This window comes from Capsicum annuum, chromosome 9, assembly GCF_002878395.1.
Source record: "Capsicum annuum cultivar UCD-10X-F1 chromosome 9, UCD10Xv1.1, whole genome shotgun sequence".
NCBI classification, from domain to species: domain Eukaryota; kingdom Viridiplantae; phylum Streptophyta; class Magnoliopsida; order Solanales; family Solanaceae; genus Capsicum; species Capsicum annuum.
Window position 1 is genome coordinate 217,939,237 of NC_061119.1, and position 26,604 is coordinate 217,965,840.

At 40.0% G+C, this 26,604-nt stretch overlaps 1 long non-coding RNA gene across 1 annotated transcript in view; it reads right to left on the bottom strand.

The window, feature by feature from the left end:
• The window catches only part of LOC124887261, a 52,391-nt gene that overhangs the window by 22,373 nt on the left and 3,414 nt on the right, over positions 1-26,604 (bottom strand). The window contains exon 2 of the long non-coding RNA XR_007044651.1: positions 1-26,604. This exon is cut by the window's left edge and continues 22,373 nt beyond it; it is cut by the window's right edge and continues 3,062 nt beyond it. This is a non-coding gene — a long non-coding RNA (uncharacterized LOC124887261).

A 26,604-nucleotide genomic window follows, 5' to 3' on the forward strand; every position in this document is an offset into this window, starting at 1 on the left:
TGCAGACACCGGTTTAAAGATAACGCCATACGAGGTCGCCCCACCAAGATATGGTCAGAATTTCTCAAAGCAGCAATCATCATCACAGCCTATTTTCAGGTGATCTGCGATGATCAACGAAGATATGACACCAGGTATCTAAGTGGTCGCAGCTTTAGCAGAGAAAGGAAGAGCATAGCCCTTTTTACAGAGGAATACACAAGCGGTGTTGTTGAGATGGTTCATCAATTATCATTTGCCTCTACTCTTTTGTCTTTTCTCAAAGGGTTGTTGGTTTTACGAATTGGAAAATCATGGACATAGCAGAGAGGGGCAACCACCCTTTACAGAAAACCCCATCCCTCTATCGTCTCATTCTTCCTTTCCGGGCTTAACTGCGGGGATTTTGCTAAACCCTCTATGTTACTGTTTCTGCTTAAATAATTATGGACATCCTCATCAGGTTACCTGTACGGTCTCTTTTTTGTTTCAAATGTGTTTTAAGTTTTCGGAAGACATTAATCTCTGAGCCTTAGTTTAAGCTGGAAGCAGAAGCATCTATAACATGCCAATAATAACCAAAATTTAAAAAAAAAAAAAAAAAGAAGGAAATCTTGTGAAGTAAAACACACTGATTTGTAAGAGAAAAGTTAACCAAGGAGACCCCTAAGTCTACATTTAAGAAACTATTCCTCCCAATTTTATGCTTTCAATGCTAATTTGCCTGAAAATGCAGCGATGCAGGAGCAGGATAGTGATAGGTAGATATAGACGGACACAGACATACAATATATATATACACACACACATACATATGTAAAAGAGGGCTGTTGATTAGAGCAAAAAGAAATCATTGGCATACCGGAGATGGTCAACCGCCCTGAAAAATCCCGATTTTTCTCCAATTGCCTTATTTTTGAGCTAAAAAGTTGATGGAAAACAGCATCTGAAATGGGGTGTTCAGGAAAAAGGTGTAGAACCCAATTGGGTTTTCCAGGTCCTGAGAACAACCATCCAATTCAAGACCATCAAATGGTTGTGCAAATCTTTTAGGGCTCAAATTTTCCTTTTCTATGAACATGCAAAGAGAAAGTGACCATGCCATGGCTGCAGACACTGGTTTGCAAATGATGCCATACCAGGTTGCCCCGCCAAATTACGGAAAAGATTTTATCAACGCTGTGTAGTGGGGGGAAGTACACAGTCAGTCGTTGTTAGGACCCCTATGTAAAGATCAGTTGGAAGTTGAGGCTCAGATCTGTGTAAAATGCAGCAAAGAGAAGACGACAACGCCATGGCTGCAAAATGAACCGATTGCATGATTCAATTTCACCCTGCCAAGATACGAGTCGGGTTTTCTCCATGCCTCAAATATCAGCCCAGATTAGCAACATCGTCACTGTCTCTCGGATACTGAAAACTTCTTCACTGTCATTTTGGACAGTTTCGAGACACAAAATGAATGGAGGGAGTACTATTGATGTCAGCATCACATCAATGGCAACAGATATTTGCCTTCTTTTTAGGACAAAACCAAAACCAAAACCAAACCATGAACACCCCAAAATATACCAAAGAAAAAAAAATGAAAACAGAGGTTGATGGAGAAATATACCAAACAAGCCATCCTGGTTTTCCATGCCAACCTACAGGTCAGCAATATCATCACTGCCTCTTCCGAAAATGGGAACTTTTCCATAAGAGCCTGTTCGGACAATTTCAGCAATGGGTGTCTAATAGACACAGTTTGGCTCTACGTGTTCAAACCACCCTTAGTTGGATGTCCAAATGAAAGCTTTCAGCAAGTTTGAGGGACAATCAATGTATTCAGTCCTATCAAAATGACTTGAGGCTCAGATAAGTGATTAACCCCGGCAATGAGTTCTCTGACACTGCCATGGCTGCAAACCCGATAATACGGGTTGCCCCGCCAAGATACAGGTCTGAAACAACAGTGCCAGGTTCCATATTCTCAATAACAATCAAGCGTCAAAGCCCTATCATTAGAAAATTAATTAATGGAAGAAAATATAGGTACTGTTGGGAGTTGACTTTACAGGTTGGGTGCTTGGAAGTGAATCTTGCAGACCAAACAGTATTGTAATATTATTCTTCAAGTCCTGGGCCGTCCAGGTGGATTAGTTGGATATTGAGGCTCAGATCTGCAAAAAATGGGGCAAAGAGAAGGCGACAGCACCATGGCTGCAAAAGAACCAGTTGCATGTATAAGAGAAGACTCGAGCACAAGCCATCCAGGTTTGCCATGCCAAGATACGGGTCAGATTGCCTCCATTCCCCAAATATCAGCCTATATTAGCAATACCATCACTGCTTCTTTCGGAAAAGATGGAAACTTTTCCCTTAGAGCCCGTTTGAATGACTTCAACAGGAAAAATTAATAAAACAAACAGAAGACCTTAGCTTAAAATGATAACCTTCAACATCCAATCACCAACATTGAAGCTGAGGGCAATAAACAGTTTCTTGTTTCCAGTTTTGCAGAGGGTTGTTGGAACGATTAAAGGAGAAATCATTGGCCAATCAGCGGAGACAACCACCCTCCAAAGAAATTCCTTTTTTCTCACTGTTGGCCTCATTATTCACACAGGGCTGAGCTTCCATTACTCATCCGGACTTTCCCTGTCAGGATACAAAACTAAACCGAACTATGTACACCCCATACCATACCATACCAAGGGAAACCACCTTCCAAACAAAGTGTAAATATACCAATGAAAAAAAAGCTTATTGGTTGGCTTCATTTTTCCTTTTGGGCTCAGATATTTAATTTGTATGAGGCATTGAGTTATTAGAAACCGCCATGGCTACAAACCCTATAACTTGGGTCGCCCTGCCAAGATACGGGCCTGAATCAACAATACCTGATTTCATTTGCTCAGTAAAAGTATCATCACAGCCTCGTTATTATCCTTTTCAATTTCATTGTTGTATGCTTTTGCTGTTGCTTTTTCAGGAAAACATAGCTTCAGAGGAAGAGAGTGACAGTAGCAGAAGCAAAGAGAGAATGATCCAAAAAGGTCCTAAACATTACTTAGAGCTAAAAGATACTAGAAATCATAGGCGTGATGAAAATGGTCAACAACCCGGAAAATCCAGATAACTTCCCATTTTTTGTCCAACTGCCTCATTCTTTTAGCTAAAATTTGGCGGAGAACACCATCAGGTGTTCAAGAAAAAGTGAACAACCTAAATGGTGTTCACCAAACCACAGGTCCTGGGTTAGTATCCTGAACTGTCCAGAAGGACTAGTTGGAAATCGAGGCTCAGATCTGCAGCAAATGGGGAAAAGAGAATGTGACAACGCCATGGCTGCAAAGGAACCGGTAGCATGTGAAAGAGAAGACTCAATCACAAACAATCCGGATTTGCCATGCCAAGATAAGGGTCAGATTGTCTCCACGCCCAAACATCAGCCCAGATTAGCAATATCATCATAGCCTCGTGTGAAAGATGGGAACATTCCCACAAGTAGGCATTTGGACAACAGAGTAAATTTTAACAAACATAAGTGCACATTTCATGAGCAGGGGGTCTACTTGAAACTACCTCTCTACCCAGCAATGTAAGAGAGACAGAAAGAGACGTGCAATATTACACACGCAGAAAGACCATACATATGCTAAGAGGGCATTATTAGAGCTAACAAAAATCACTGAGAGATGGTCAACCACCCTGAAAAATCCCCGTTTTTCTCCATTTACCACATTTTTGGAGCTAAAAATTGATGAAGACTGCATCTGAAATTTGGTGTTCAAGAAAACAGAAACAATAATTGGGTTTTCCAGTTCCACTGAAGACCCATTAAACTTTTGGGGCTCAGATTCTGCAGTATATCAACATGAACGAGAAAGCAACACAAGCCATGGCTGCATACACCGGTTTGCAGATGGATGCCCGACCAGGTTGCCCTGCCAAGATACAGGTTGGACCTTTATTACATACAACAGGGCCCATGTCAAAGGTGCCATGTTAGCTAAAAAGGATGACAAAATACGCCAAAATTTAGTTGGGGGGGTAATAGGACCCCCATGAAGTTGAAGCATTTCACTTCATACCAAAGACACCCTAAATAGCACTACAATACTCCACTACGTGGCTCCTAAGCTGGGGATTTATTATTTGTTTATTGATTAGTCCACAAAGTATCAGTTGCAGGCAGCTAATATATATAAAAAAAAAATTGATTGGTACAGAAAATTGGCCAAGTTCTTTCTTTAATATATCAATGAGGTATATCTCTAAATAATTTCATAAATGAGCTCTGAGAAAAGTCAAAGTATATGCAGATATTGTCTATAATCATCTTTTAATAACTTTTGAGGGCTCAGATTATGCTGTACTACAAACATGCAAAAGAGAAACCAAACCAACACAGGCTGCAAGACACCAGTTTGCAAATGGATACCTTACCGGGTCGCCCCGCCAAGATACGGGTTGGATCTTCTCAATGCAGTGAAGTAGATAATTAGCCCAGAAAGAAACAAATCATCATGACGGACCATTTTTCCGAATTCTTGAAAAAACAGCTATCTTTATATATACATGTATATAGATTTATAATAAAAAAAAGAGATAACCATCCAGTACAAACTCGAACTATCGCCCTTTTGCACTGACATGGCACCTGTATTACATAAAATGGGGCCCACATCAAAGGTGTCATGTCAGCTAAAAAGGTTGACAAAAAGTGTCACATTAGCTAAAAAGGTTGACAAAAAATATGTTAAATTTAGTACAAAGGGGTAATAGGACCCCGTGAAGTTGGAGTGTGTCATAGCAAATTTGGTCAGTACATGGGGTACTTAGATGCTTTTCTCTAAAAAAAAATGGAATTTCTGCATGCATGCTTGTTGATTATGCTTTTCTTTTTCAAAGGGCTATTGTTTTTTTTAAAAAAAAAAAAGAATTTATGAATGGAGAAGAAATCATGGACATATTGAGAGATTGAGAGGGGCAACCACCCTTTACAGAAAATCCCCTTTTTTCTCTCTCTTCGATGTTTCAATTCTTGCTTTCTGGGCTAAAGAGTGGTGAGTGTTTCCAGGTAAACAGTAGTAATAGAATATATATATAGTTACCAACATGGGTTGTGGTGCTGCGGATGGGGCTGCTCCACCCTTAACCAGAGGTCGAGGGTTCGACCCTGGGCATGGAGAAAACTCTGTTGGGAGCGCTACCCACGACTGGGGCCCTACCCGGCGCGAATCCAGATTAGTCGGGCTCCAATGCGGGTACCAGACACCGGATGGGAAACCAAAGAAAAAAAAAAAAAGAAAAAGAATATATATAGTTAGAGCTCAGACTTTGTTGTATATGATCATGCAAAGAGAAAGCGACACACCATGGCTGCAGACACCGGTTTAAAGACAACGCCATACCAGGTCGCCCCACCAAGATATGGGTCAGATTTTCTCCAAGCAGTAAACTAGATAGCACAGAAAGAAGCAATCATCATCACAGCCCATTTTCAGGTGATCTGCGATGATCAACGAAGATATGACACCAGGTATCTAAGTGGTCGCAGCAGATGCAGAGAAAGGAAGAGCATAGCCTTTTTTTCGGAGGAATACACAAGCGGTGTTGTTGAGATGGTTTATCAATTATCATTTGCCTCTACTCTTTTGTCTTTTCTCAAAGGGTTGTTAGTTTTACGAATGGGAAAATCATGGACATAACAGAGAGGGGCAACCACCCTTTACTGAAGCAGAGAGGCTGTGTCCGATAGACCCCCGGCTTAGAACGATAACAGTATAACAAACCCAAAAGATAAGTGCATATAAAGTAGTATGGCATGCAAAATAAACTAACACCGCTAGCCACAAGATTGGGTTTTACAGTAAAAACTTTTGAGGGCTCAGATTTTTCTGTGCTACAAACATGCAGAACAGAAACCAAACCAACACACGCCATGGCTGCAAGACACCAGTTTGCAAATGGATACCTTATCGGGTCGCCCCGCCAAGATACGGGTCGGATCTTCTCAATGCAGTGAAGAAGATTATTAGCCCAGAAAGAAACAAATCATCATCACAGCCCATTTTTGCTAATTCTTGAAAAAACAACAACAAAAAACCCAGTATATTCCCACATAGTGGGGTCTTGAAAAAACAGCCATCTTTATATATACATGTATATAAATTTAGAATAAAAAAACAAAAAAAGAGATAAGCATCAAGTACAAACTCGAACTATCACCCTTTTTACTGACGTGGCACCTTTATTACATAAAATGGGGCCTACGTCAAGGTGTCATGTCAGCTAAAAAAGTTGACAAAAAGTGTCAAGTCAGATAAAAAGGCCGACAAAAATTACGTTAAATTTAATTCAGGGGGTTGATAATACCACCATGAAGTTGGAGTGTGTCGTAGCAAATTTGGTCATAGTTTAGTGGGTCTTAGATGCTTTACTCTAAGAAAAATGGAATTTCTGCATCCATGCTTCTTGATTATGCTTTTCTTTTTCAAAGGGCTGTTGATTTTGTTTTTTAAAAAAAATAATTTATGAATGGAGAAGAAGTCATGGACATATTGAGAGATTGAGAGGGGCAACCACCCTATACAGAAAATCCCTTTTTTTCTCTCTCTCCGATGTCTCAATTCTTGCTTTCTGGGCTAAAGAGTGGTGAGTGTTTCCAGCTAACAGTCGTAATAGAATATATATATAGCTCAGACTTTGCTGTATATGATCATGCTAAGAGAAAGTGACACACCATGGCTGCAGACACCGGTTTAAAGACAACGCCATACCGGGTCGCCCCACCAAGATAAAAAAAAAAAATTCTCAAAGCAGTAAACTAGATATGACACCAGGTATCTAAGTGGTCGCAAAAGAAGCAGAGAAAGGAAGAGAGTAGCCCGCCCCTTTTTACAGAGGAATACTCGAGGGGTGTTGTTGAGATGGTTTATCAATTATCTATGTTGCTTGGATTCTTCAAAAATGTCATCGGCTGCCTGTCGGATCCTCAAAAGTAGTGCATTTTGGAGAATCCGACACGGGAGCGGCAACATTTAGGAGAGTCCGAGCAACTTAGCTGACATTTTCCCCTACTTGTTTTGCTTTTGTCAAAGGGTTGTTGGTTTTACAAATGGGAAAATCATGGACATGCAGAAAGGGGCAACCACCCTTTACAGAAAACCCCATCCCTCTAATATCTCATTCTTCCTTTCCGGGCTTAACTATAGGGATTTTGCTAAACCCTCTATGTTACTGTTTCTTCTTAAATAATTACGGACATCCTCAGCAGGTTACCTGTACGGTCTCTTTTTTGTTTCAAATGTGTTTTAAGTTTTTGGAAGACATTAATCTCTGAGCCTTAGTTTAAGCTGAAGCAGAAGCATCTATAACATGCCAATAATAATCAAAATTTCAAAAAAAAAAAAAAGGAAATCTTGTGAAGTAAAACACACTGATTTATAAGAGAAAAGTTAACCGAAGAGACCCCCAAGTCTACATTTAAGAAACTACTCCTCCCAATTTTATGCTTTCTGTTATAAATCGGACAGAATAAAGCAAACCACAAGCAGAAAGAAAAACAACAACACACAGATTTACGTTGAAATCCTTGCGGGAAAAACCACGGGCAGAGGCAGAGGATTTCACTATAATGGAGAAGAGTACAATGGGAAGACTATGTCTCAATTTCATGTATTTTTCTGAATGACTCAAAACAGCCCACTAAATCGCTCTAATATAATATGTGCGTACAAATAAGTCCTAGATCGGCCCGATCCCTACGCTCCCACCACTGACCCCATTGAAAATCACAAACATGGGTCACACCGTGAGACTTTCAGGCCCGGAACAACAAAATTCGGGTCACAACTCTCATACTTTCAATGCTAATTTGCCTGAAAATGCAGCGATGCAGGAGCAGGGTAGTGATAGGTAGATATAGACAGACACAGACATACAATATATATACACACACACATACATATGTAAAAGAGGGCTGTTGATTAAAGCAAAAAAGAAATCATTGGCATCCCAGAGATGGTCAACCACACTGAAATATCCCCATTTTCTCCAATTGCCTCATTTTTGAGCTAAAAAGTTGATGGAGAACAGCATCTAAAATGGGGTATTCAGGAAAATAGTGTAGAACCCAATTGGATTTTCCACGTCCTGAGAACGACCATCCAATTCAAAACCATCAAATGGTTGGCATAAAACTTTTAGGGCCCAAATTTTGCTTTTCTAAGAACATGCAAAAAGAAAGTGACCATGCCATGGCCGCAGACACCGGTTTAAAGACAACACCATACCAGGTCGCCCCACCAAGATATGGTCAGATTTTCTCAAAGCAGCCCAGAAAGAAGAAATCATCATCACAGCCTATTTTCAGGTGATCTGCAACGATCAACGTAGACACCAGGTATCTAAGTGGTCACAGCAGAAGCAGAGAAAGGAAGAGCGTAGCCCTTTTTACAGAGGAATACACAGGCGGTGTTGTTGAGATGGTTCATCAATTATCATTTGCCTCTACTCTTTTGTCTTTTCTAAAAGGGTTAGTTTTACGAATGGGAAAATCATGGACATAGCAGAGAGGGCCATACCAGGTTGACATGACAAATTACTGATCGGATTTTATCAACGCTGTGAAGTGGGAGAAGTACACAATCATTGTTAGGACCCCTATATAAAGATCAGTTGGAAGTTGAGGCTCAGATCTGTGTAAAATGCAGCAAAGAGAAGACGACAACGCCATGGCTGCAAAATGAACCAATTGCATGATTCAATTTCACCCCGCCAAGATATGAGTCGGGTTTTCTCCATGCCTCAAATATCAGCCCAGATTAGCAATATCATCACTTCCTCTCGGATAATGAAAACTTCTGCACTGCATTTGTGGACAGTTTCGAGACAAAAAATGAACGGAGGGAGTACTATTGATATCAGCATCACATCAATGGCAACAGATATTTGCCTTCTTTTTAGGACAAAACCAAAACCAAAACCAAAACCAAACCATGAACACCCCAAAATATACCAAAGAAAAGAAATGAAAACAGAGGTTGATGGAGAAATATACCAAACAAGCCATCCTGGTTATCCTTGCCAAGCTACCGGTCAGCAATATCATCATTGCCTCTTCCAAAAAATGGGAACTTTTCCATAAGAGCCTGTTCGGACAATTTCAGCAATGTGTGTCTAATAGACACAGTTTGGCTCTACGTGTTCAAACCACCCTTAGTTGGACGTCCAAATGAAAGCTTTCAGAAAGTTTGAGGGACCGTCAATGTATTCAGTCATATCAAAAAAACTTGAGGCTCGGATAAGTGATTAACCCCGGCAATGAGTTCTCTGACACTGCCATGGCTGCAAACCCAATAATACGGGTTGACCCGCCAAGATACAGGTCAGAAACATCAGTGCCAGGTTCCATATTCTCAATAACAATCAACCGTCACAGCCCTATCATTAGAAAATTGATTAACAGAAGAAAACATAGGTACTATTGGGAGTTGACTTTACAGGTTGGGTGCTTGGAAGTGAATCTTGCAGACCAAACAGTACTGTAATATTATTTTTCAAGTCCTGGGACGTCCAGTTGGATTAGTTGGATATTGAGGCTCAGATCTGCAAAAAATGGGGCAAAGAGAAGGCGACAGCTCCATGGCTGCAAAAGAACCAGTTGCATGTGAAAGAGAAGACTTAAGCACAAGCCATCCAGGTTTGCCATGCCAAGATACGGGTCAGATTGCCTCCCTTCCCCAAACAGCAGCCCATATTAGCAATATCATCACTGCCTTTTTCGGAAAACATGGAAACTTTTTCAGTAGAGCCGTTTGTACGACTTTAACAGGAAAAATTAATTAAAAAAAATGAGACCTTAGCTTAGAATAATCAGAAAATTGAATAGAACTACTACCTTCAACATCAAATAGCCAACATTGAAGCTGATGGCAACAAACATTGTTTCTAGTTTCCAGTTTGGCAGAGGGTTGTTGGAGAGGTTAAAGGAGAAATCATTAGCCAATCAGCAGAGGCAACCACCCTCCAAAGAAATTCCCTTTTTCTCCCTGTTGGCCTCATTATTCACACTGGGCTGAGCTTCCATTACTCATCCGGATTTTCCCCGTCAGGATACAAAACTAAACCGAAATATGTACACCCCATACCATACCATGGGAAACCACCATCCAAACAAAGTGTAAATATACCAATGAAAAAAAAAAGGTTATTGGTTGACTTCATTCTTCCTTCTGGGCTCAGATCTTTAATTTATCTGAGGCATTGAGTTATTAGAAACCGCCATGGTTGCAAACCCTATAACTTGGGTCGCCCTGCCAAGTTACGGGCCTGAATCAACGATACCCGATTTCATTTGCTCAGTAAAAGTATCATCACAGCCCCGTTATTATCCTTTTCAATTTCATTGTTGTATGCTTTTGCTGTTGCTTTTTCAGGAAAACATAGCCTCTGAGGAAGAGAGTATGACAGTAACAGATGCAAAGAGAAAATGATCAAAAATGGTCCTTAACATTACTTAGAGCTAAAAGATACTAGAAATCATAGGCGTGATGGAAATGGTCAGCCACCCGGAAAATCCAGATAACTTCCCATTTTTTCTCCAACTGACTCATTCTTTTTACCTAAAATTTGACGGAGAACACCATCAGGTGTTCAAGAAAAAGTGAACAACCAAAATGGTGTTCACCAAACTACAGGTCCTGGGTTCGTATCCTGAACTGTCCAGAAGGACTAGTTGGAAATCGAGGCTCAGATCTGCAGCAAATGGGAGAAAGAGAACGTGACAATGCCATGGCTGCAAAGGAATCGGTAGCACGTGAAAGAGAAGACTCAATCACAAACCATCCGGGTGTGCCATGCCAAGATACGGGTCAGATTGTCTCCACGCCAAACATCAGCCCAGATTAGCAATATCATCATAGCCTCTTGTGAAAGATGGGAACATTCCCACAAGTAGGCGTTTGGACAACTCGGAGCAAATTTTAAAAACCATAAGAACACTTTTTCATGAGCCAGGAGTCTGTTGGAAACAACCTCTCTACCCTGCAAAGGTAAGAGAGACAGAAAGAGACATGCAATATATACACACACAGAGACCATACATATGCTAAGAGGGCATTATTGGGTTTTCCAGTTCCATTGAAGACCCGTTAAACTTTTGGGGCTCAGATTCTGCAGTATATCAACATGAAAGAGAAAGCAACACAAGCCATGGCTGCGGACACCGGTTTGCAGATGGATGCCCTACCAGGTTGCCCCGCCAAGATACAGGTTGGATTTTAGGAAAGATATCAGTTTTCACAGGGTCCTATTACCTCCCTGAATTCAGTTTTGGCGTATTTTTATCACCCTTTTGTTCTGACATGGCACCTTTATTACATAAAATGGGGCCATGTCAAAGGTGTTAACGTCAGCTAAATAGGTTGACAAAAGGTGCCACGTCAGCTTAAAAAAAATGACAAAAATAAGCTAAAATTTAGTTCAAGGGGGTAATAGGACCCTCGTGAAGTTGGAGTGTGTCGTAGCAAATTCGGTCAAGTTCAGGGGGCACTAGATGCTTTACTCTAAGCATTTCCCTTCTTACCAAAGACACCCTTAATAGCACTGCGATACATTAGGTAACAACCATCCAAAATGAGCAATGAAGCTCAGATCAGTTGATAAAACAAGAGAATGAAGACACAGCCATGGCTGCAAACCTTGGGCTGCGTTCCAGGTCGCGCTGCCAAGATACAGGTCTCTTAATTTCTCTGGTCAAGTATCACTGAAGCCTCAGAATCTATCTCTCTCTCTCTCTCTCTCTCGCTTTCTTCATGCGATCAAGTTAGTTCAAATCCATAACATAAGGGACAATGTGATTCAGCAATTTCAACAGGGTGCGAATAATTTTCCCCGGAGATTTAAAGGGTTGTTTGATTTATTTATTTTTTTCATTTTCCTTCCATATGAGAAATCACTAGAGTTGCAGATAGGGGCAACCACCCTTAAAGAGAATGCCACCACGCCATGGCTGCAAAATCACCAGTTGCATGCAAAAGAACGAGCCTCAGCTGCAGTTGCAGGCCATCCTGGAATTTGCAAGGCCAAGATACGGGTCGGACTGTCTTCAATGCCCCATTTTTGTTAACCCAGCAAGTGCTATTATTATCATCGCTAGCTCAAAAAAGGTCATTAGTGCAAATTCCCCAAGAATACACATATATATGGATTGATCATCTTCTGCTTCGGAATATTGCAAGAACAAGGGTTGTTGGTATTGTAGCTACAGAAAATCATTGGCACGACAGAGAGGAGCAACCACCCTTAGAAGAAAATCCTTTCTCTCCATTAACCTCATTCTTCTCTTTTAGGGATATTTGGCTCTCGGATGAAAACTTCACCACTTTTCTCTCCTCGTAGGGATCCACTGGTAACTAAGTGCTGATTTCATCATGAAAAAAAAAGTATAAATAACATAAATGCCAACCCTTTTGGAAGTAATTACGCTCCCTCCCACTTTTAAAATTACTCTACTCTCTCTTGCTATTAATATACATAACATAGCCGACATATAACATAGCCGACATATACATAGCATTCTGTGCATATGTGGGGATTTTTGTAATATGTATAGGGAGTTGGGATTTTTGTAATATTGGAAACATTGGTGTATTTGTGTAATTTTTAGAAAAAAAAATTCCATCGTACCAAAGACACCTTAAGAGTAAAGTTGACGCTCAGATCTGTTCATAAGACAAGAGAATGAAGGCGATGCCATGGCTGCAAACACTGGTTGCATGACACAATAATTAGTCATCCCGATTGCCCCGCCAAGATACAAGTCACTTTATTTTCTTGTCCTGTTGAGTTGCTCCCAAAAAGAAGGGAAAAGAATATCAGCATAGCCTCATATTCTCTATCTATCTATCTATCTATATCTATAGCTATATATCACCAACATGCACTGAAAAGGCAAAGTGCTTTTCATTTAAATGCAAACTTTCTGGGTCTCTTCCGTTAAATTCTTCCTGATATCATGGGCTTATATCTAAGAAGCAGATAAAGTAACCATTTTCTTGTGATAGTGCATAACATAAAATTGCATATTTTGCCCTTTAGCAATCGAACGTATGCCTAGTAGGGCATAAGTTCTTTGGAAACAAAAGTCATGTTAGCAAAACTTGTCCGATATTATGGTAAGAAAATATAAACGTGCCCTGGGATTTTATTTATTTATTTATTTATTGGTTACGAGAGGCATAAATTGAAGACCAGCACAAAATAAGGCAAAAGTGCAAAAATGTAAGCACACGAGGTCCACAAGTTCGATTTTCAGAAATTTGAGGCTCGGAATTTAGCATTTTTGCTCAGACAAAGAGAAGACAACCACACCATGGCTGCAAAATCACCAGTTGCATGCAAAAATGTGAGCCTCAGTTGCAGGCCATCCTGGGATTTGCCAAGCCTAGTTACGGGTAGGATTATCCTCGATGCCCGATTTTGTTAGCCCAGAATGTAAAACATTGTCATCATCACAGCCTCTTTTGCACAATTACTTTAAAGGGGGAGAAAGCAACACAAACACACTGAGATCTAGCTGTTGTTTCCCTGAGTATTTCATTAGCAAGGGTTGTTGCTATAGTTGTTAAAATGAAAATCATTGGCACAACAGAGAGGGGCAACCACCCTTAACAAAAAGTCCCTACACTCTATTAACCTCATTTTTCTTCCGGGGACAACTTCCTTTAGGAAAATTCCTCGTTAAAATTTCCCAACTTTCTTCTTTTCAGAGGGCTACATTAGAAACCAAACATGGATGAAATTCATCATAAAAGCATTTCCTTTTGTACCAAATAAACCCTTGTGGAATAACAATACAGCACAATAAGTAACAACCATCCATAAAGGCTACAAGAGTAAAATTGAAGTTCTCATCTGTTGATAAAACAAGAGAATGAAGACATCGCCATGGCTGCAAACCTCGGATTGCGTCCGGGTCGCCCAGCCAAGATACGGGTCTCTTAATTTCTCTTGTCAAGTATCATTGAAGCCTCTATCTATCCATCTCTCTTCTCTTTGTGAGACTAATTTGTTTCAACTCCATATCATGAAGGACCATTTGATTCAAAAATCTCAATAGGGTGTTGATAAGTTTTCCCTGAGATTTATAGGGTTGTTTGAATTTTTTTCATTTTCTTTTCATATGAAAAATCACTGGAGTTGCAGATAGGGGCAACCACCCTTCAGAAATCCCTCCTAACATTAACGACTCCTTTCCTAACCAAACGACCCCTTAAACAGAATATCATTGCCACCACGCCATGGCTGCAAAATCACTGATTGCATGCAAAAGACAGAGCCTCAGTTGCAGGCCATCCTGGGATTTGCCAGGCCAAGATACGGGTTGGATTGTCCCATTTGTTAACCCAGAAAGTGCCATTGTTATCATTAGTACCTCAAAAAAAGGTCACTAGTGGAAGACACCTTAAAAGTAAGTAGAGGCTAAAATGTTGATAAGACAAGAGAATGAAGGTGATGATCATGGCTGCAAACACCGTTGGCATGACACAAAATACCAGCCGTCCGCATTGCCCCGCCAAGATGCTGTCCCTTTATTTTCTTGACCTATTGAGTTGCTCAAAAAATGACAACAGCAACAACAACAAACCCAGTGTATTCCCACATAGTGGAGTCTGGGGAGGGTAAGGTGGACGCAGTCCATACCACTACTTCCGGAGAAGTAGCAAGGCTGTTTCTGATAGACCCTCGGCTCAAGACAAAGAATATTAATCAAATCCGCAAAAAAGCACGTAACAAGATGATAAGACATAAATACACCACCAACAAGGAATAGCAACCAAAGAATAGTACACCATCGCAATATAGCATGCAACAAGGTAGCATACCAAGAATAATACACCCACCAAGCTACGCCCTACCCTACCGACCCAAACTGACACTAGCCTTCTATCCTAATACGCAACCTCCATAACTTCCTAGCTAGGGTCATGTCCTCAGTGAGCTGTAACTACTCCACCTCATAGCCTCATAATCTCTATCTATATATCTATCTATCAACAATATTCACTGAAAGAGCAAAGTGCTTTTGGTTTAAATGCTGACATATGAGGAATTGAGCTCTCCTGGTCACTTAAAAAATGAACAGCAGAAATTTGAGGCTCAGATACTGCATTTTGGCTCGGACAAAGAGAAAGCAACCTCGCCATGGCTGCAAAATCACCAGTTGCATGCAAAAGAGTGAGCCTCAGTTTGCAGGCCATCCTGGGATTTGCCAAGCCAAGATACGGGTAGGACTATCCTCAATGCCCGATTTTGTTAGCCCACTAAGTAAAACATCGTCATCATCACAGCCTCTTTTGCACAATTAAACCCAAAGGAGGAAAACACAACATACACACACACACTAAGTTGGTGTTTGTCTGAGGAGTTCATCAACAAGGGTTGTTGCTTTAGTTTCTATTAAGACAATCATGGGCATAATAGAGAGGAGCAACCACCCTTAACAAAAAATCCTTCTCTCTATTAACCTCATGATACCATATCTCATGTCCAAACAGGCCATTAGTTTCACCAGAAAATTAAACTTTCTTCTTCTCAAATGGAAGTGGAACTCCTCATAAAAAAGAAAACATTTTCCGTCATACCAAACACACCCTTTCAAGATAACAACACAACACAAGACAAGCTACAAGAGTAAAATTGAAGCTTGAATCGGTTGATAAAACAAGAGAATATAGACATCACCATGGCTGCTAACCTCGGTTGGATTCCGGGTCGTCCCGCCAAGATACAGGTCTTTGAATTCCCTTGCCAAGTACTAATTGCAGCCTCCAAATTCTCTTTCTCTCTCTATATATATATCTTTGTGACTTGTGAGCTGAATATGGCTCAACTCCATAACGTAAAGGACCATTTGGTTATAAATTCTCAAGGGCTGTTTGATTTTTTTCCTTTTTTCCAAATGAAAGATCATCGGTGTCATAGAGAGGGACAACCACCCTGAGAAAAATCCCTTCTCTCTATTAACCTCATTTCTCTTTCTGGGCTTAACTTTTTTAGGAAAAGTCTTGAAGTTTTCACCAGAAAATTTCTCAACTTTCTTCTTATCAAAGGTCAACATTAGTAACCAAACACTGATGAAACTCATCATCATAGAAAAGAAAGAGCATTTTCCTTCATACCAAACACATCCTTCTACATGAATAATACAACATACAGACTGAATAGTTGTTTCTCTGAGTATTTCATTAACAAGGGCTGTTGCTTGTAGTTGCGAAAAACAAAATCATTGGCACAACAGAGAGCGGCAACCACCCTTGACAAAAATCCTTCTCTCTATTCACCTCCTTTTTCTTCCTCGGCTAACTTCCTTTAGGAAAGTTCTCCGTTTTAATCAGAAAATTTCCCAACTTTCTTCTTTTCGGAGGGCTACATTAGTAACCAAACACTGATGAAATTCATCATAAGAAAATATTTTTCCTCACACCAAAGAAACCTTTTAGAATAACAATACAACACAGACTAAAAAGTTGTTTGTCTGAGTATTTCACAAACAAGGGCTGTTGCTTCTAGTTGCTAAAAAAAAAAAAATCATAGGCACAACAGAGAGGGGCAACCACCCTTAACAAAAATCCTTCCATAATTGAAACTATTTATACAAGGTATTTATTTCAAGTTATTTGTATTTTCTAAACGGTCACTCATCTAATAGTTATTAAATTAGAAACCTGAGTAATTAAGGGAAATTAACCTTTCAAAGGTAGAAATATGGGAAGAAGCAACTGATCACTGCAATAATATAGAACATGAAAAAACATAAATATGAGTCTATGGAAAAAAGATATAGTAGCAAGTAATCAAGATAAAAATCAATAGAAATATGTCATACCTGATCTGAGTGACTAAAATGGTATTAAATTTTATATAGATAAAAATGTTTTGGCTTCTGATGAATTGGGATGATAACTTCAATTATTGTTGAATGAGGGGAAAGTCCATTTATCTATTTAAATGGAACAACCCATCAGTTATATTTTAAAAAGGAGTAAAGCATCTAGTACCCTAAACTATGATCAAATTTGCTACGACACTCTAATTTTACGGGGCTCCTATTACCCCTCAACTAAATTTTAGCATATTTTTGTTAACCTTTATACTGGCGTGACACCTTTGACGTGAACCCCATTTTTATGTAATAAATATGCCACGTCAGCACAAAAGGATAACAAAAATACGCTAAAATTGAATTCAGAAGTAATAGGACCGCTGCGAAGTTGGAATGTATCGCAGCAACTTTGGTCATAATTAGAGGGGTACTACATACTTCTCTTTTAAAAATAAAGTTAAAGATGATTATATTGTGTTTCAATTGTCTATCATACTATTTTTGTTGTCATGTACATTTTATGAATGCTATGTCATGCTTTTTAATTAGTTCTCCTTTTTTATTTATTTTTATAACTAATTTGATTTACTGCATTTAAGCGAGGTTCCTTCGAAAACGATCTCGTCTTAACTACGAGGATTTTGCCAAACCCTCTAAACTACCGTTTCTGATTTAATAATTATGGACATCCTCAGCAGGCTACCGGTGCGGTCTCTTTTTCGTTTCAAATGTGTTCTAAGTTTTTGGAAGACATTGATCTCTGAGCCTTATGTTAAGCTGAAGCAGAAGCATCTGTATCATGCCATAACCACCAAAACAAAGAAAAGGAGTCTTGTGAAGTAAATCGCACTGATTTAACCAAAGAGACCCCTTAAGTCTACATTTAAGAGACTAATCCTCCTAATTTTAGGCTTTCAATGCTAATTTGCCTGAAAATGCAGCCATGCAAGAGCAGGGTAGTGATAGATATTTAGACAGACACAGACACAGACAAACAATATATATATGTATATATATATACACACACACACACACATACATGTGTAAAAGAGGCTGTTGATTAGAGCAAAGAAGAAATCATTGGCATGCCTGAAATGGTCAACCACCCTGAAAAATCCCATTTTTCTCCAATTGCCTCATTTTGAGCTAAGAGTTGATGGAGAAGAGCATCTGAAATGGCGTATTCAGGAAACAAGTGCAGAACCCAAATGGCGTATTCAGGCAACCACCCTTTACAGAAAATCCCCTTTTTTTCTCTCTCTGATGTCTCAATTCTTGCTTTCTGGGCTAAAGAGTGGTGAGTGTTAGAGCTCAGACTTTGCTGTATATGATCATATGCAAAGAGAAAGTGACACACCATGGCTGCAGACACCGGTTTAAAGACAACGCCATACCGGGGCGCCCCACCAAGATATGGTCAGATTTTCTCAAAGCAGTAAACTAGATAGCCAGAAAGAAGCAATCATCATCACAGCCCATTTCCAGGTGATCTGCAACGATCAACGAAGATATGACACCAGGTATCTAAGTGGTCGCAGCAGAAGCAGAGAAAGGAAGAGTGTAGCCCTTTTAACAGAGGAATACACAAATGGTGTTGTTGAGATGGTTTATCAATTAACATTTTGCCTCTACTCTTTTGTCTTTTCTCAAAGGGTTGTTGCTTTTACGAATGGGAAAATCATGGACATAACAGAGAGGGGCAACCACCCTTTTCAGAAAACCCCTCCCTCTAATGTCTCATTCTTCCTTTTCGGGTTTAACTGCAGGGATTTTGCTAAACCCTCTATGTTACTGTTTCTGCTTAAATATTTATGGACATCCTCAGCAGGTTACCTGTACGGTCTCTTTTTCGTTTCAAATGTGTGTGTGTGTGTGTGTGTATATATATATATATATATATATATACCCGAGCCTTAGTTTAAGCTGAAGCAGAAGCATCTATAACATGCCAATAATAACCAAAAAAATTTTTTTTAAAAAAAGAAGGAAATCTTGTGAAGTAAAACACACTTGTTTATAAGAGAAAAGTTAACCGAAGAGACCCGTAAGTCTACATTTAAGAAACTACTCCCAATTTTATGCTTTCTGTTATAAACCAAACAGAATAAAGTAAACCACAAGCAGAAAGAAAAACAACAACACACAGATTTACTTGGAAACCCTTGCGGGAAAAAACACGGGCAGAGGAGTTTCACTATAATGGAGAAGAGTACAATGAAGAGACTATGTCTCAATTTCGTGTATTTTTCTGAATGACCCGAAACAGCCCACTAAATCGCAGTTATATAGTATGTGCGTACAAATAAGTCTTAGATTGGCCCGATCTCTACACTACCACCACTGACCCCATTGAAAATCACAAACATGGGTCGCACCGCAAAACTTTCAGGCCCGGAACAACAAAATTCGGGTCACAACTCTAATACTTTCCATGCTAATTTGCCTGAAAATGCAGTGATGCAGGAGCAGGGTAGTGATAGGTAGATATAGACAGACACAGACATACAATATATATATACACACACACATACATATGTAAAAGAGGGCTGTTGATTAGAGCAAAAAGAAATCATTGGCATGCCGGAGATGGTCAACCACCCTGAAAAATCCCCATTTTCTCTAATTGCCTCATTTTTGAGCTAAAAAGTTGATGGAGAACAGCATCTAAAATGGGGTGTTCAGGAAAAAAGTGAAGAACCTAATTGGGTTTTCCAGGTCCTGAGAACAACCATCCAATTCAAGACCATCAAATGGTTGCGTAAATCTTTTAGGGATCAAATTTTCCTTTTCTATGAACATGCAAAGAGAAAGTGACCACGCCATGGCTGCAGACACTGGTTTGCGAATGATGCCATACCAGGTTGCCCCGCCAAATTACGGAAAAGATTTTATCAACGCTGTGTAGTGGGGGGAAGTACACAGTCAGTCGTTGTTAGGACCCCTATATAAAGATCAGTTAGAAGTTGAGGCTCAGATCTGTGTAAAATGCAGCAAAGAGAAGACGACAACGCCATGGCTGCAAAATGAACCGATTGCATGATTCAATTTCACCCTGCCAAGATACGGGTCGGGTTTTCTCCATGCTTCAAATATCAGCCCAGATTAGCAATATCATCACTGCCTCTCGGATAATGAAAACTTCTTCACTGCCATTTGTGGACAGTTTCGAGACACAAAATGAACAGAGGGAGTACTATTGATATCAGCATCACATCAATGGCAACAGATATTTGCCTTCCTTTTAGGTCAAAACAACAACCAAAACCAAAACCAAAAGATGAGTGTCAGATGGATTTGAGTATTTTTTTGTGTAAAAATTAGATTTAATTATATTGTTTTGATGTCTCTATCATCTTATTGTTTTGTTGCAGTTTACAGGTGGTAGAAGAATGTTGATCGGCTTTAAGAATTTTTTTTTGTAAAGGTTAGGTTTAATTAAATAAATTCTCCAAAAGATGTTGAATTTAATTATTGTATTCATCTTTGTTATTTAAACAAATATTCTATTTCGTTTAGCGTTTGAACTCAATAAAGTGAGGTACACGCGCGAGGTGCATACACCTAAACAAGTATATACAAACACATACATATGTAAAAGAGGCTGTCGGTTAGAGCAAAAAAGAAATCATTGGCATGTCGGAAATGGTCAACCACCTTGAAAAATCCCCATTTTTCTCCAAGTGCCTCATTTATGAGCTAAAAAGGTGACGGAGAACAGCATCTAAAATGGGGTGTTCAGGAAAACAGTGTAGAACCCAATTGGATTCTCCACATCCTGAGAACGACCATCCAATTCAAGACCATCAAATGGTTGCGTAAATCTTTTAGGGCTCAAATTTTCCTTTTCTATGAACATGCAAAAAGAAAGTGACCACGCCATGGCTGCAGACACCGGTTTGCAAACGATGCCATACCAGGTTGCCACGCCAAATTACGGATCGGATTTTATCAACGCTGTGAAGTGGGAGAAGTACACAACCGTTGTTAGGACCCCTATAAAAAGATCAGTTGGAAGTTGAGGCTCAGATCTGCGTAAAATGCAGCAAAGAGAAGACGACAACGCCATGGCTGCAAAACGAACCAATTGCATGGTTCAATTTCACCCCGCCAAGATACGAGTCGGGTTTTCTCCATGCCTCAAATATCAGCCCAGCTTAGCAATATCATCACTGCCTCTCGGATAATGAAAACTTCTTCACTGTCATTTGTGGACAGTTTCGAGACAAAAAATGTACGGAGGGAGTACCATTGATATCAGCATCACATCAATGGCAACAGATATTTGCCTTCTTTTTAGGTCAAAACCAAAACCAAAACCAAACCATGAACACCCCAAAATATACCAAAGAAAGAAATGAAAACAGAGGTTGATGGAGAAATATACCAAACAAGCCATCCTGGTTTTCCATGCCAACCTACAGGTCAGCAATATCGTCACTGCCTCTTCTGAAAATGGGAATTTTTCCATAAGAGCCTGTTCGGACAATTTCAGCAACATGTGTCTAATAGACACAGTTTGGCTCTACGTGTTCAAACCACCCTTAGTTGGATGTCCAAATGAAAACTTTCAGCAAGTTTGAGGGACCGTCAATGTATTCAGTCATATCAAAAAGACTTGAGGCTCAGATAAGTGATTAACCCCGGCAATGAGTTCTCTGACACTGCCACGGCTGCAAACCCGATAATACGGGTTGCCCCGCCAAGATACAGGTCTGAAACAACAGTGCCAGTTTCCATATTCTCAATAATAATCAATTATCACAGTCCTATCATTAGAAAATTAATTAACAAAAGAAAACATAGGTACTGTTGGAAGTTGAATTTACAGGTTGGGGGCTTAGAAGTGAATCTTGTAGACCAAACAGTATTGTAATATTATTCTTCACGTCCTGGGACGTCCAGTTGGATTAGTTGGATATTGAGGCTCAGATCTGCAAAAAATGGGGTAAAGAGAAGGCGACAGCGCCATGGCTGCAAAAGAACCAGTTGCATGTGAAAGAGAAGACTCAAGCACAAGCCATCCAGGTTTGCCATACTCAAGCACAAGCCATCCAGGTTTGCCATACTAAGATATGGGTTAGATTGCCTCCATCCCCCAAACATCAGCCCATATTAGCAATATCATCACTGCCTCTTTCAGAAAAGACTGAAACTTTTCCAGTAGAGCCAGTTTGAACGACTTTAGCAGGAAAAATTAATAAAACAAAAAGAAGACCTTAGCTTAAAATGATAACCTTCAACATCAAATCTCCAACATTGAAGCTGAGGGCAACAAACAGTTTCTTGTTTCCAGTTTTGCAGAGGGTTGTTGGAATGGTTAAAGGAGAAATCATTGGCCAATCAGCGGAGGCAACCACCCTCCAAAGAAATTCCCTTTTTCTCCCTGTTGGCCTCATTATTCACACAGGGCTGAGCTTCCATTACTCATCCCGTCAGGATACAAAACCAAACCGAACTATGAACACGCCATACCATAGCATGGGAAACCACCATCCAAACAAAGTGTAAATATACCAATGAAAAAAAAAGGTTATTGGTTGGCTTCATTCTTCCTTCTGGGCTCAGATCTTTAATTTATCTGAGGCATTGAGTTATTAGAAACCACCATGGCTGCAAACCCTATAACATGGGTCGCCCTGCATGGGTACGGGCCTGAATCAACAATACCTGATTTCATTTGCTCAATAAAAGTATCATCACAGCCACATTATTATCCTTTTCAATTTCATTGCTGTAAGCTTTTGCTGTTGCTGTTCCAGGAAAACACAGCCATTGAGGAACCGAGTATGACAGTAGCAGAAACAGAGAAAATGATCAAAAAAGGTCCTTAATATTACTTAGAGCTAAGAGATACTAGAAATCATATGCGTGATGGAAATGGTCGACCACCCGGAAAATCCAGATAACTTCCCATTTTTGCTCCAACTGACTCATTCTTTTTACCTAAAATTTGACGGAGAACACCATCAGGTGTTCAAGAAAAAGTGAACAGCTGGCGTTCACCAAACCACAGGTCCTGGGTTCGTATCCTGAACTGTCCGAAAGGACTAGTTGGAAATCGAGGCTCAGATCTGCAGCAAATGGGGAAAAGAGAATGTGACAACGCCATGGCTGCAAAGGAACCGGTAGCATGTGAAAGAGAAGACTCAATCACAAACAATCCGGATTTGCCATGCCAAGATAAGGGTCAGATTGTCTCCACGCCCAAACATCAGCCCAGATTAGCAATATCATCATAGCCTCGTGTGAAAGATGGGAACATTCCCACAAGTAGGCATTTGGACAACTCAGAGTAAATTTTAACAAACATAAGAGCACTTTTCATGAGCCGGGGGTCTACTGGAAACAACCTCTCTACCCTGCAAAGGTAAGACAGACAGAAAGAGACATGCAGTATATACACACACACAGAGACCATACATATGCTAAAAGGGCATTATTGGGTTTTCCAGTTCCATTGAAGACCCGTTAAACTTTTGGGGCTCAGATTCTGCAGTATATCAGCATGAAAGAGAAAGCAACACAAGCCATGGCTGCGGACACCGGTTTGCAGATGGATGCCCTACCAGGTCGCCCCGCCAAGATACAGGTTGGATTTTAGGAAAGATATCAGTTTTCACAGGGGTCCTATTACCTCCCTGAATTCAGTTTTAGCGTATTTTTATCACCCTTTTGTGCTTTTGTGCTGACATGGCACCTTTATTACATAAAATGGGGCCCATGTCAAAGGTGTTACGTCAGCTAAATAGGTTGACAAAAGGTGCCACGTCAGCTAAAAAAATGACAAAAATATGCTAAAATTTAGTTCAAGGGGTAATAGGACCCTTGTGATGTTGGAGTGTGTCGCAGCAAATTCGGTCAAGTTCAGGGGGGGTACTAGTTGCTTTACTCTAAGCATTTCCCTTCATACCAAAGACACCCTTAATAGCACTACAATACATTAGGTAACAACCATTGAAAAAGAGCAATGAAGCTTAGATCAGTTGATGAAACAAGAGAATGAAGACACAGCCATGGCTGCAAACCTCGGGTTGCGTTCCGGGTCGCCCTGCCAAGATACAGGTCTCTTAATTTCTCTGGTCAAGTATCACTGAAGCCTCAGAATCTCTCTCTCTCGCTCGCTCACTTTCTGCATGAGATCAAGTTAGTTCAACTCCATAACATAAAGGACAATTTGATTCAACAATTTCAACAGGGTGCGGATAATTTTCCCCTGAGATTTAAAGGTTTGTTTGATTTTAGTTTTTTTCATTTTCCTTCCATATGAGAAATCACTAGAGTTGCAGATTGGGGCAACCACCCTAAAAGAGAATGCCACCACGCCATGGCTGCAAAATCACCGGTTGCATGCAAAAGAACGAGCCTCAGTTGCAGTTGCAAGCCATCCTGGAATTTGCAAGGCCAAGATACAGGTCGGATTGTCTTCAATGCCCCATTTTTGTGAACCCAGAAAGTACTATTATTATCATCGCCAGCTCAAAAAAGGTCATTAGTGCAAATTCCCCGAGAATACACACGCGTCAGATATATATGGATTGATCATCTTCTGCTTCTATTGCAAGAACAAGGGCTGTTGGTATAGTAGCTACAGAAAATCATTGGCCCAACGGAGAGGAGCAACCACCCTTACAAGAAAATCCTCTCTCCGTTAACCTCATTTATCTCTTTTAGGGATATTTGGCTCTCAGATGAAAATTTCACCACTTTTCTCTCCTCGTAGGGATCCGCTGGTAACCAAGTGCTGATTTCATCATGAAAAAAAAATGTATAAATAACATAAATACCAACCCTTTTGGAAGTAATTACACTCTCCCACTTTTTTACTTACTTTACTCTCTCCCTATTAATATACATAACATAGCCGACATATACATAGCATACTGTGTATATGTTGGGATTTTTGTAATATGTTTAGGGAGTTGGGATTTTTCGTAATATTGGAAACAAAAGTTGTGTATTTGTGTAATTTTTAGAAAAAAAATTCCATCATACCAAAGACACCTTAAGAGTGAAGTTGACGCTCAGATCTGTTCATAAGACAAGAGAATGAAGGCGATGCCATGGCTGCAAACACTGGTTGCATGACACAATCATTAGTCATCCGGATTGCCCCGCCAAGATACAGTCCCTTTATTTTCTGGTCCTAACGAGTTGCTCCCAAAAAGAAGGGAAAAGAACATCATCATAGCCTCATATTCTCTATCCATCCATCTATCTATCTATCTATCTATATATATATACACACACATATATATATATCCTGAAAAATGTTTTTTTTGGGTTACGAGAGGGCATAAATTGAAGAAAAACACAAAATTAGGGAAAAACTGCAAATGACCCAGTATACATACATCATTCTAATTGGAACAAACTTAAATGTAAGCACAAGAGATCCACAGTTTGATTTCAAGAAATTTGAGGCTCAGAATTTAGCATTTTTGCTCAGACAAAGAGAAGACAACCACGCCATGGCTGCAAAATCACCAGTTGCATGCAAAAGAGTGAGCCTCAGTTGCAGACAATCCTGGGATTTGCCAAGCCAAGTTACGGGTAGGATTATCCTCGATGCCCGATTTTGTTAGCCCAAATATGAAACATTGTCATCATCACAGCCTCTTTTGCACAATTACTTTAAAGGGGGAGAAAGCAACACAAACAGACTGAGATCTAGCTGTTGTTTCCCTGAGTATTTCATTAACAAGGGATGTTGCTATAGTTGTTAAAATGAAAATCATTGGCACAACAGAGAGGGGCAACCACCCTTAACAAAAAGTCCCTACTCTCTATTAACCTCATTTTTCTTCCTGGGCCAACCTTCTTTAGGAAAATTCCTCGTTAAAATTTCCCAGCTTTCTTCTTTTCAGAGGGCTACATTAGAAACCAAACACGGATGACATTCATCATAAAAACATTTCCTTTTGTACCAAATACACCCTAGTAGAATAACAATACAGCACAATAGGTAACAACCATCCAAACAGGCTACAAGAGTAAAATTGAAGCTCAGATCTGTTGATAAAACAAGAGAATGAAGACATCGACATGGCAGCAAACCTCGGATTGCATCCGGGTCGCCCAGCCAAGATACAGATCTCTTAATTTCTCTTGTCAAGTATCATTGAAGCTTCAGAATCTATATATATATATATATACATATATATCTTCTCTTTGTGAGATGAATTTGGTTCAACTCCATAACATGAAGGAACATTTGATTCAAAAATCTCAATAGGGTGTTGATAAGTTTTCCCTGAGATTTATGGGGTTGTTTGAATTTTTTTCATTTTCTTTTCATACACTGGCGTTACAGATAGGGGCAACCACCCTTCAGAAATCCCTCCAAACATTAACAACTCCTTTCCTAACCAAACGACCCCTTAAAGAGAATATCATTGCCTCCACGCCATGGCTGCAAAATCACCGGTTGCATGCAAAAGAAAGAGCCTCAGTTGCACGCCATCCTGGGATTTGCCAGGCCAAGATACGGGCTGGATTATCTTCAATGCTTCACTTGTTAACCCAGAAAGTGCCATTGTTACCATCAGTACCTCAAAGAAACGTCACTAGTGTAAATTCCCCAAGAATACACACTCGCTGAGATATATGGATTATATTCTGCTGCCTATATTCCATGAACAAGGGCTGTTGGTATAGTAGCTACAGAAAATCATTGGCACAATGGAGAGGGGCAACCACCCTTAGAAGAAAATCCCTTCTCTCTATTAACCTCACTTCTCCTTCTGGGTGAA